General features: G+C 38.9%; 1 protein-coding gene across 3 annotated transcripts in view; it reads right to left on the bottom strand.

Moving 5' to 3' along the window:
• LOC122908964 (myelin associated oligodendrocyte basic protein) overlaps nt 1–12,679 on the bottom strand; it is a 56,776-nt gene extending 44,097 nt beyond the window's left edge. For 2 of the 3 annotated variants that reach the window (XR_006385056.1, XR_006385057.1), the window contains exons 1-3: nt 12,622–12,677; nt 10,133–10,195; nt 3,192–3,268 (exon numbers count right to left, since the gene is read on the bottom strand). The gene's annotated coding sequence lies outside the window, so the exon portion shown is untranslated. Of the gene's footprint in view, nt 1–3,191; nt 3,269–10,132; nt 10,196–12,621 lie in introns of all 3 variants that reach the window. The other variant, XM_044252411.1, reaches the window with a different exon arrangement.
• Between the last annotated feature and the right edge of the window lie 529 nt (nt 12,680–13,208).

Below are 13,208 nucleotides of genomic sequence, written 5' to 3'. Positions count from 1 at the left end.
AATGTAATTTTGATAACATGACATTCTTTTTTTCTAAAAATTATGCGATACACTGCTGTGGTATATGGGAAGGGAAGCTTCCACTAGAATTTTATGTGGATGACTATTTCCACAATTTTCTATAAACAGGGTTCAGGAGAGTCCAAGAGAAAGAACTAAAGGCATGAGTTTGTTTTCTCATGCATCCGTTTTCTACTTAAAAACTTCAGAGGCTTCCCGCAATTACAAAGTGAAGTCCTGTGCTTCTTAATTAATATGTCACACAAGACTCCTTGTGATTTGGTCCCTACCCACCTTTTTCCTGTACAGGGAACCAAGTTTCCAGATTTACATTGTCTTATAGAAAAACCTAAATGTTAATTTGGCCTATGGTCCCAGCGGGGCAGGGGTGGAGGGGGGACCTAAATTAACTGATGGACGGATTTATTGCTCCACTGACAGCTGGGGAAAGTGAGAGATGCTAAACTGGGTTCTCCAAAGGGCATCAGTCTCAGGAAGACAAGGAAAAGAACCAGCCAGAGAGAAGCTGAAATGAGAACCAGATTGTTGAATTTTTGTGTCCAAGGCTACAATCTGACTCACCCAATAGCAGCTATACTAGTAGACTTCCACAGATAGATAAAATGTCACTTATCTTTGTTCCATTTTGTAATTTTTATGCTCCCATCTTTATATTTATTCTATTATATTGAAAGCACTCATCTAATCAAAGAAGCAGGAATGGGGGTCAAGAACGAGTCCAAGGTGTATAGTTCATGGAACTAGGTGAGTGGTAGAAGCATCTTCTAGAAGAGAAGCTTTAAGGAAAGAGGATGAATCATGAGTTCAGTTTTAGGTGCACTTCATTTGAGGTGTTTGAGGGGCATCTAGATGGGGATAGCAAGTGAACAATTCAAAAGAGAAATCTGGGTAGAAGAAAGAATTTAAGATGTTGGGAGTATAGATAGCAGTTGAACCCAGAGGCATGGATGGGATTGCCTGGTTGCAGAATGTGGAATGAGGAGAGGGTAGGACAGAGCCCCAGGGCCCTCCCACATTTGCAGGGCAGGTGGAGGGGAAGTGTTTGGCAAAGAGTAAAGAGAAGAGTCAGAGTAGGGTAGGGAAACTGGAATGTGTGGTATCATAAAAGCCAAAGGGAAGAGTTTCAAAAGAGAGAGTGGTCAACTTGGTGGAATGATTCTAAGAGGTGGTGTGATATGAGGACTGTAAATAATATATAGAGGGGCACCTGGCCAGCTCAGCCAGTAGAACGTGCAACTCTTGATCTTGGGGTCATGAGTTCAAGTCTCATATTGGGGTAGAGATTACTTAATAAATAAAAGTTAAAAAAAAAGAAAAATAATACATTGAATTAAGTGATATGGAGATAACTGATGACTTTGACAATAATGTTTCCATGGAATGGCTGAGACAGAAGGTAAATTAGAGGGTTTGTGAAGAGAATAGTGGCTGAGGATAAAGAAAGACACTGTAGACAACTCAGGCCAGAGATCTGAGAGCTAAGGGCAGGAGAGCAGTAGTAGCTAGAGGAGTATGTGTTTTCCAGACTTTTGTTGTTGTTGTTGTTGGGGGTGGGGGAGAATTGGTTGGCTTCTTGATTTGACTTCTTTGTTATAATGAGACTGATCAGAAGCATAAGTGATGAGAGGAAGAGATTGAAATAAATAAGAGAGAATATAATTAGTATGCCTAATAAAACCCTGAGGAGATGTAGTACAGAGCACATGTAGAAGGTTTAGCCTTTGTTGACTGCATGAAGTTTCCATCTAATGGATTCCATTTTTCTAGTGAAATGGGAAGCAAATGTACCTGAGAATGACAAAGCTGAAAATTTGAAAAGAATAAAAGAGATTTTGTAAACATTTGAAGACCAGGCTGCCAGGTAGTAATGATGACCTGGGTCGGGTCATCAGTGGTCTGACCATTAATGTGTAGTGGTTTTCCCAGTTGTTCTCAACAGCCAGGGTACATACAGGGAGAAGACATATGGTTCATCTAGGGTTGGGAGATAATTTGCAGGAAAATAATTGAAAAGATAGATTCCAGAATCTATAAGTAATAGAAAGAAAATAGGTAGAAAGAAACAATTGATGAACAGATTCATTAATTGATGGAGAAATGGAAGGAAAAGTCGACTCAAGTACCTAGTAGAAGAATAGTTGTGGTGGAGTACTTAACAAAGCAAGTTGAAGGAAAGGAGGGTTGTGGATGAATGCTAGATGTTTGCACCATTGGATTCAGAAATGGAGTAGTTTCAAGAACTGCCAAGTTCCATAGTATGCAATGGATGGGTGAAGAAGAGTGGGTAATTCACTGGAGGGATAAATAGTTCGTTCATATGGACATAAAGTCACGTACACTGATGGATGGAGGTGGGAGGGCAGTGGGTAGGGGGCTGACCACAGAAGCATCAGTGGAGAAGATATGACTAGAAGTCAGGGGAAGACCGGCACAAGGAATGAAGCACAAGTTTCAAAGTACAGAAGACTAGCCAGAGAGGGAAGGAGTAGTGACCTGACAGTGGCAATGGGGAGGACACTGGTCCACTAAACTCTGGAGCCACTTGGAGTGTAAATATTCCCCATTTGACAGGCTGACAGATAAAGCTTGTTCTCAGAAGACTGTCTAGGTTCAGTTGAAACAAAGAAATAGAAGGAATCTCCTGAGTAGGGTTTGAAGATACAGGGGAAGGAAGTCTCTCTTTCATGGAATGGCTCTTCCCCCATGCGTTCATAGTGCATGAGTTTGCCAAAAGTGGATAAATGGTGGCTGAGGTCATTATCCCTCTCATGCAGAGACATTTTTTTTTCCATATTTCTACCTCTCCAAACCTAGGATACTGTGAAACACCTGGAATAAGTTTTTCTAAAGTGTTTAACTCTTTTTTTTAATTTTTTCAATTTATTTATTTTCAGAAAAACAGTATTCATTATTTTTTCACCACACCCAGTGCTCCATGCAATCCATGCCCTCTATAATACCCACCACCTGGTACCCCAACCTCCCACACCTCCGCCACTTCAAACCCCTCAGATTGTTTTTCAGAGTCCATAAAGTGTTTACTCTTATTGAAAATTTGATTGCTCAGTCTTTTGCTGATTCTGCATTCTACTTTGACATTTTAAATACTAGTAATCATAATACAGCAATTCAGATGCAGATCCAAAAGAGTACAAGAAATTCATTTGTACCTGTATTTTCATCCATACAAATTTGGTGATTAGATCTTTGTTATGAGCTTGTCTTGGTATCATTTGCTCCTTTTTTCCTAAAAGTGAAGCAGTAGAATGTGTTCTGGTTAATTTAGCATTTTGGTTAAGTTGTAGTTAATCCAAAAGTATTATACACAGAGATTATATTATACACAGAGATTCACTTTCACCATCCTAGGAAGGATTATGATGATTAATTAAGATATTACCTGTCATTTGGGGGCCAGAAAGAGAATATAATAACAAAATTGTATGCAAACTTAATTTATCATTATAGAGAATGCTATATGTCCAGGTAATTCACTGTCATTAAATAAACAGTCTTCAATCACTTTTCCTAGTAAATCTGATGTCTACAAATCTGATTTTTGCTTATAACACTAATGAATGGAAGTCCTAAAATAAATGAAATTTTGGTGTCTGGCTTTAAAAACGCAAATCATAACAATTAAATAAAGCATCTCAAGAAAGGAGTTGGAATGTCCTCCTCCCGTGGAGATCTGGAAGAGAGATGTGTTTTTTACATTTAAAAACTCGAGGAAGGAATCCAATTTGATAAGGCATTAAATTGAGAACTTCACAATATCAATCCTATTTTCCTGGGCAATATGGAGATTTGTGGCCATCTATAACCATTTGCCCCTTCTTTCTTACTATATATCAGATCTTGGAAGTGTTGTTTGAACAAAGAGGTCTTCTAGATACAAAATAACCTGCAAAAGAAACCTATCATTCAGAGTGGTTGTTCTTTTAAGGTTCCTGTACCCAATCCCAATGTTGTGGGGGAGGGGCATGTCCCTCCATCACGCACACAGCACCAAGCAATTCTGGGACATCAGCAGGGTGTCAGGGAATTCAACTCAGTTCTGACGCTATCTGCCTGAAAATAGCATCAGATTCCACAGGTTAAGAATTCCGTCCCACAAGACTGCCTCCCCCCCACCCCCACACTTCAGACTCCAGGCCAGTGGCAAACCCCAGGCTGTTACTCATGCTTCTGACCAATGCCCTACGGCTTGGAGGTTTTAACAACCTCCACCCCACCCCACCTCCCGCCCTTAGGTTCCCTTAATTTACTAGAGTGTCTTACAGAACTGGGGGAAATATTTATTACTATCGACAGCCAGGTGAGGAGATACAGTGGATGAGGTTTGGGGAAAGGAGGAGGAGCTTCCATGTCCTCTCCAGGCACCTGTTGTCCCCGCATCTCCAAGCATTCACCAGCCCAGAAGTTCTCCAAACCTTTGGGGTTTTATAGAGATTTCATTATACAATCATGATTGACTAAGTCACTGGTTAGTGACTAAGTTATTGACTAAGTCAATTCAACCTTCAACTGCTCTCCCCTCCCCAGAGGCCAGGGAGCAGGACTGAGATTTCCTCTCTCTAACACATGATTGGTTCTCCTGGCACCCTGCCCCCATCCTCATATATCTAAGGCATTTCCAACCTCATTTTATTATCACAACACAAGATACCTTAATGCCCTTGTAGAAACCTTCAAAGGTTTTAGGAACTAGAAACCATAGACAAAGACCGAACACACAATAGAAATATGTTTTGGTCATGTGAATGACCAAATATATGTATTTCTTATAAATCACAATATTACAGTTGTCTTAGTTGATCATTTATCTTAGGTGATAACTCATCTTAGTAATAATGATGCAATTGACGACTCTGTATTGCTAACTGTAAAAATTATTGTAATATTTCTCTGTCAAATCAGATGAGATGTTCCCTTTGAATTTAAATTAATTTTTAAAAATAAACTGCATGGAGCACTGGGTGTGGTGAAAAAACAATGAATACTGTTTTTCTGAAAATAAATAAATTGGAAAAAAAATAAACTGCAAAAATAATCTATTGGGATTACAGTGAAATAAAAGCTTTTGCACAGCAAAGGAAACATCATCAACAAAATGAAATCAATTGGGAGAAGATATTTGCAAATAAATAAACATTTATTAATTAAAAACAGGGCACCTGGGTGGCTTAGTCAATTAAGTGTCTGACTCTTGATTTCAACTCAGGTCATGATCTCGAGGTCCTGGGATCAAGCCTTGCATTGGGCTCTGTGCTCAGCATGGAGTCTGCTTATCCCTCTTTCTCTGCTCCTCCCCTCACCAAGCATCTCTCTATCTCTAAAATAAATAAGTTAAATTTTTTTAAAAATTGTAACTTTATAATGGAGATTCTTGCAAATACCTTCTTAACCAAGTGCTCAACATTTTAATCATAAACCCTCTGGGGTAGGCAACGTGGCCCTCCCAAGCAATTTCCAAATCCTAGTTGATGACACCTATGAATTACATAATCTTACATGGCAAGAAACTTTGCGGATATTCCTTAAAATAGGGAGATTATCCTGAATTATTCAAATGAGTCCTTAAAAGCCAAGAATTTTCTCTGGCTGAAATCAGAGAAATATGACAAAGGAAGAGGTCAGAGATAGTTGAAGCATGAGAAGAGTTCAACCCACCGCTGCTGACCTGAAAATGAGGGGCCCAGAGACCTGAGCCACGTGGAAGTGAATTCTGCCAACACCGAGAATGAGCTTGGTTATAGATTCTGCCCCAGAGCCTCTAGCTAAGAGCCTAGCTAGCCAACACTTTTATTTCAGCCTTGTGAGACCCTAAGCAGAGTACCAATCCTATAGGATAATTAATTTACAAAACTGTTAGCTAATAAACAGGCATGGTTTTTTAACACACTCAGTCTGTAATAATTTGTTACACAACAATATAAAATGAATATTCTCACTGCTGTGCATCACTGAAAACCCATCTATCTTCATAATTAATTTTTGAACTGGCATAAGAAATAGATACACATTCCATGAACCTGTCTGCATCAGAGGTCCTGGGTCTTAAAAGCTATTGCTTCAGAGTCTGAATGCTGCCCTACTTTCCCCATGCACATTCACACCAAATGTGGCTGCTGTGTATGAACTATATTTTCTTTTCTGTATTCTTGATACCCTGGCACCTATTGATCCTGGAGACATTGTGCCTCCCCAGGGTAGCTAATTCCTAGGGAGTAAAGGACTCCCCTAAGAGTGTGACTTTCACATGCAAACCAACCAATCCAGAGCCTACACTTGCCAATTACCCTTTTGATCAAGGTCCCACAGATCAAGCCAACAGTCCTCTGTCCCAATCACCCCAAGGCCAGGAACCAGAAAACTCAGGACAGCCTTCACATACCAAAACCCACTGAAATTATTCAAACTAGCTCATCCTAAATTCACCTAGTCTGTTTACCTCACTTCGCCCAGTCCTTCCTGAAAAAACAAAAACAAAAAAACGCAATAAAGTTCTTGTCCATGCTTTTCCCTCATTCTCTCTGGCTCCTGATCAATGAGCCAACGTTGTTGAGTCAACAACGGTACTTCCTGCATGGTCAAGCATGCATCCTCCTTTTGGGAACTGTGAGTAACAATGGCAATCATCTTCTGATCTGCTGCCCTCATCATGCATGAATGAAAACAAATCCTGAGTACATTTTTTAAAAACAGATTGGTCTTTTGTGAGATTAAGAGTTTCTTACGGTTTGTCTCCTTCCCAATCCCATCTTGCTTCATTTTTCCCCTCCCTACCCTCCACAACTTCTCACCCTGCCTCTTAAATTCCTCATATCAGAGAGATCATATGATAATTGTCTTTCTCTGATTGACTTATTTCGCTTAGCATGATACCTTCTAGTTCCATCCACATTGTTGCTGGGGGGTGGGAGAATAGGTATAGGATGGCTGGGTTATAGACATTGGGGAGGGTATGTGCTACGGTGAGTGCTGTGAAATGTGTAAGCCTGATAATTCACAGACCTGTACCCCAGGGGCAAATATTATATGTTAATAAAAAATTTTGTTAAATTAAAAATTTAAAACAAACAAAAAAACCCAGATTGGTCTTTTAACCATGCAGAGCACAGCTAACACCACCAGGTTTTACCTAATGCACTAGGGGTAACAGAGCAACAGAAACCAGAGAGGACTGGGAAGCCAACAAAAGAGGTCACTTTTGGAGCCTATACAATGGAACCTAATCCTACAGTCCCAGCTAGCCCAGCAGATTTCTAGGTTGTGGAAAGCTCAATTCCCATCCACAAGACACTTCTGGCTTTGCAAACCTTCCATGTCCTGGCCCCTAATTCTTTTGACTGAATGACAAAAAGAGGCCCTCATTTCCCAATCCAGGATGGCTCATCATGGGAACATACAATCCTTTAAGAAAAAGTCTCTTTCTCAAACTCCAAGGTGATCTCTGTGGACCAGATAAGGCAACCAAAATAACTAATGTTTATTCTCCCCAAAGCTGAGTTTCTCAACATTAAATTGTAGCATGTGCAGAACTCCAAATTTCTAATCTAATTCCATATTAAGAAAATAAAGTATTTATCTACCTCATCCAGGGTGCAGTCCTATTAAAGCCATAATACATTTACTTGACTACAAAGATTATATAACAAGTTAATGAACTGCCCTACATTTATATTTATGATGACTTTGGCATTTCCTCGCGGGGGTGGGGGGGAAATGGATGCTTTATACTTGGAAATCCTAAGAATCTATTTTAATACCTTTCCCCAATCAAAGGAAGTCTGCTAGGAAGTTGGTCTCTATCTTCAGAACAATAAAACAGCCAGCCACCTACAAACAGAAGTTTTCTAACTTACAAACAAAATGGAAGTTCTTTCTTTTCTCAGCACCCTGCCAGCATGCTAATGGTTGCCAGGGAGCCTGGAGTGGCCATCCAGGACCACTCTTGTGAACAGTATCTGTTTTCAGCAGATGGTTCATGAAATGAACACTCATAAAGCAGTAGATATGAACATAACACATGCAAAGAAGCTATGTTAAATACTTTACTATATGACTATCAAGTTCATGTACATATTGTTGCAATTATCCTTTTTAATACAGGACAGCACTTACACACTTTTGGTGAATACTTGGGAATTACCTGTAAAAGCTCTGATTTAAATTATTTTTGTATTTTCTTGTAAAATTTTAGGTACTCATTTAAAATTCTAGTTACCATTAAAGAAACCAGACTTCAAATTAACAGTCTGTACAATCAGGGGTGCCTGGGTGGCTCAGTCAGTTAAGCATCTGCCTTCAGCTCAGGTCATGATCCAGGGTGCTGGGATCGAGCCCTCCATTGGGCTCCCTGATCAGCAGGGAGGCTGCTTCTCCCTCTCCCCACTGCATGCTCTCTCTCTCTCTCTCTCAAATAAAGAAATAAAATCCTTTAAAAAACGAAAAAGTAAGTAGTCAGATTCAAGTATGAATTTGGAGGTGTATGATCTGAAATGCAAGCATATTCCTTCCAAAACTGCATAATCTGGACTTAATCATGAGAAGACATTAGACCAAACCCAAAACAAGGGACATTTATTTTTTATTTTTAAAATTTTATTTATTTATTTGTTTGTTTGTTTACTTATTTTTATTAACGTATAATGTAGTATTTGCCCAGGGGTACAGGTCTGCGAATCATTAGGCTTACACATTTCACAGCACTTCACCATAGCACCCTCCCCAATGTCCATCACCCAGCCACCCTATCCCTACCCCTTCACCCCCCTGCAATCTTGTTTGTTTTGTGAGATTAAGAGTCTCTTGTGGTCTGTCTCCCTCCCAATCCTATCTTGTTTCCTTTTTTTAACAAGGGACATTTAACAAAATAACAGGCCTATACTCTTCTAACTTGTTAAGATCATGAAAGAGAATGCCCATCTCAGGTAGAGACTAAAGACACATGGTAATCAAAGTGATGCATGATCTGGGAATGACACCTGGAGCAGTGGATAAAACCTAGATTTTTGTGGATTAGATAATAGTATTTTTCTTAATGTTTGTTTTCTGATTTTGATCATATCTGAAAATTAATCTCAAATGGCTCAGAAAAATAATATGTATGTGTACATATAAAGAAAGAGAATGATAAAGCAAATGTGGCAAAATGTCAACATTTCAGTGATCTGGGTACATCTGGAATTTTTGTATAGTTTCCAATTTTTCTGCAAACCTGAAACATTTTTTTTCCTGTAGGCTCCACACCCAATGTGGGCTTTGAACTCACAACCTTGAGAACAGGTGTTGCATGCTCTACTGACTGAGCCAGCCAGGTGCCCCTGAAACAATTTTTAAAATCCACTAAGGCGTTGTCCTTTTAATCCAAATAAACATAAAATAGCATCACTATACAGCGAACAGCAATCTGCTTTTTTCTTCCTGTTTCATTCACAAAGCAGTAAAAATAATTTTCCTTATTTTTCTCCTAATATTTTTGGCAAGTTCCTTGCTTTATTCCCTTGACACATAATGTTTTCTTTCTTTGTTCCACCCACCATAACACTGGAAAACTCTGGTCTCTAAGAAATTCTGCACAAGACAAAGCATTAATATCTTTCCATCTAAGGTTGCTAATCTAGAGGGAGCAAAATTCTTACAAGATTTGGGCTTTCTTGTTCCATTAGTATACCCCACAGATAAACCCAGCTGCATGAGGGAAGTTGTTCCTAGATAAGAAGAAAAAACTCATTTTCAAATCATGACAAATAATAAAAGAAGAAATAGAAAAAGAAGAAGCCAATAGCTCCATTAATCTAGCTCTAGAAACATGAGGCTTTAAATCTGAAAGGATCTGAGTGTGGGTTTGGAGCCTCTCCCCAGGCTCAGACAATTTCCAAACATTAGGTGGAACACTCCAGAAGGAGACCTCTGCTCCCATTAGAATAACGTTGGTGTCCTCTACTCTTGTTTTCTCTATCATTTTAAGTTCTCCCAATCTTGACTGCTATTACAGCAAGTTCCCCCTGGAATATAATGAAATGGCCCCCACAAAAATATGCAGTTGCCACTTGAAGATGAAGGACAACCTGAAGTTAGATGAAAACCTATGGGATTCCCTTACCTTCAAGTACCAGTTGTGTGAAACAGGCTCCACGTCTGTGCCAGGTCCCTGGTGGAGTTGAGGCTACCTCAATGCATGCAGAATATATAGGGAGAGATTATATATTCGGGTTTTTCATTACAAAAGGTATTTTTGATGGGTTCTCAGCCAAGATCCACTTAAAAACAAAAGCCACACAAAGACTACAAAAAGGCCACACAAAGTTTAAACAAAAGGCTAAAGAAAGACCAAACAAAAGCCAAAGAAAGTTTAAACAAAGAGTGAAACAAAGACAAAACAAAGGCCAAACAAAGACAAAAACAAAGACTAAAACAAAGGGCAAAGGAAAATCTAAACAAAAGCTAAGCAAGGCTACAGCCATACCACACACACACACACACACACACACGACACACACTGATGCTATATCTTTACACACATCCACATATTTCAGTCCCCTACCTTCTACATCCCACATAATCCACTCCATGTGAAATTCTTCACGAAGGCACACTCCACACCAACTCCTCACACCAAACCATATGCCAGATCCAACCAAACCATACTGGCTCACCCTACCAACAAACCACACACCCTTCATCCAGTGCCCACACATGTGGACATGGAGATGCACATGGAAGGGAAACATTAAGAAGACAGGGGGGGAAGACAGTCATCTATAAGTTACAGAGAAAAATTTGGTACAGATCTCCTCTCACAGGCCTCAGAAGAAACCACTCCTGCTGACACCTTGATCTCAGATCCTAGCCTCGAGAACTGTGAGAAAATATATTTCTGTTACTTAGGCCACCATTTGTGGTATTTTGTTACTGCTGCCCTAGCAAACTAATACACCATAGTCCCTGTAAGTACTACTTCAATTAGTTTTTGTATTTATCAAAATAATACTAGCATGAAGTTATTTATAATGTTATTAAAAGATTTGTGTGTCAACCATACACCATTTTAAAAGGCTTATATTGAAAAACAATAGCCCTTTTTCTACCTCACCCTATTCCATAATCCCACTCACCAAAGGGAACCACACTTAACTTTTTTTAAGCTGTTTTTTCTATATTTATTTCCACATTGCTAAATAATTACATAAACAGCCATTTATATACTTGTTTACTGAAGGCCTTTGGCTTCTTGATGAGGATTTGGTTTTCTTACTCTCTCCTCTTTGCTCTCTTGTCTCCTTCATCCACTGAATGTAGTTATCTCAGTATCTATATTCCTATAAATATGTAAATATTTCCTACAAAAACTTCTGATCAACTGTGATTTTTTTCTTTCTCTTTACAACTTTGTTTTTCCTGGAGTTAATAGTTGTCCTGTTTTTGCTTTCATTTGTTTATTTTAATTTGCTTAGTTTTTTATTTATGTGTCACTCATTTTTTTCCAAATATTCCAACAGATTCCAATAATTTTCTCAAGCATTCTAATATATCAAATAATCATTTCCATCTATTGTCTTCTGTAATTCTCTGTTCTTATGTTCTGTTTTGAGACTGGTTGCTCTCAAAGCCAGTGCAGGTGGGGGCTTCCTTTCATTGCTTTGCTGTAAAGGATCACCTGTGCCTTGGATCCCATGTCATTCTCATTTTTGGTTTTCTCCCTCATTTTTCTGAAGAGCATCTTCTAGTTAATCTTCCTTAGAAAGGAGACACACACACACACACACGATATATCTCTAACTCTATCTCTATCTCTATCTATCTCTATTTCTATCTCTATCTCTATCATCTCTATCTATATTTGTATATCTTTTTGAGTGCTTGAATGCCTGAAAACTGCTTTATTCTATTCTCACTACTTGGTTGCTTGTTTGTCTGGGTATAGAATTCTGAGTTGAAAATAAGAGCCAAAACTCTGGCTGTATTGTTTTTCTGTATTTTTTTTCCCTCTAGTGCTGTTGTTGAGAAGTTCTAGACCTTTCAGATTTCCATTCTTTTCTGATTTTTTGAAAATCTCTGGAAATGTCCAAGATCTTATTTTATCCCAGTTGTAAAAACTCCCCCATTCTTTCAATGTCAGTCTTTTTTCATCTGCATTTGGTGGATCATTATCCTTTGGAAAATTATAACACTCTATCCTGTACTTTTTCTGTTTTTTTATTAATTTATTCCCTCTCATTTTCTTGCTTCTGTCTGAAAACTTATATTAGTTGGCTATTGAAAAGTAAAGACAGAAAACTAAATTGTTCTAAACTGTTCCTCATTCTTCTCTCTAGGAAACTGCCTATTCTTTGATTTTTAGTTCTGCCTTTTATGACATTTTCTTATTTTATTCACCAAATACCTCCTATTGAATTTTATATTTTCTTTTGGAATCAGATTCTTAAATCCTAAGACCTCATTCTTATTTGCTGACTTTCCTTTTTTCAAAGCACATAGTCTTTTCTCTGAACTCTAAGAAAATAGTAATTACACTATGTGGAGGTTCCTTGCTTACTTGTTTTGCTTGTTTGCTTGTTAGCTTTGTTCCTTGAATCGAGTTAGTCAGCTTACCTCAGTTTCCTTCATCCTTCTTTTGTTTTCGTCTCTCTCCCTTCTTGTTGAAAGCCTTTTCCTTTGTCTGGTGATCTTTCACTGTCCATTTCTGTCTGTTAGGCATTCAAGAGGTGACTGGATGCTCTGAGTACAAGCACAGGGTTTACTGATAGGATGGATAGCCATACTGTCCAGAGCTCAATGTCTAAATGGCTGGAAGATTTTCCCCTAGGGTCATTCAGTTTCTTCAGGGAAGAGTAATCTGCTTTCCAGACTGGAAGGAGTAGGAAAGGTATGGGAGTTTGAACATCTTGCTACTGATTCTGTGATCAGGAGAGACAAGAGACCACATGACTGTGTGGATGTATCCCCTTTTAAGCTCTGCCCATCTCTCCTGTGCTCTCCACAGATTCTGAGTCTGGAAATTTCTCCATAATAAACTTCCAGGGACCACACCAAGCTGGTGCAGTGAAGCCTGAAACCCATTAGGAATGTTGGCTTCACCAGGCCTTTGTCCTGCTTCCTGCCATGCCTAGTGGCACATATTTTGGCCTGCTTTTTTTGGAACATCAGCCCTGAAAACACTTAAATTGGAATTTCCCCAA

Source organism: Neovison vison, chromosome 6 (genome assembly GCF_020171115.1).
Source record: "Neovison vison isolate M4711 chromosome 6, ASM_NN_V1, whole genome shotgun sequence".
NCBI classification, from domain to species: domain Eukaryota; kingdom Metazoa; phylum Chordata; class Mammalia; order Carnivora; family Mustelidae; genus Neogale; species Neogale vison.
This window is presented reverse-complemented; position numbering and strand designations above follow the sequence as displayed.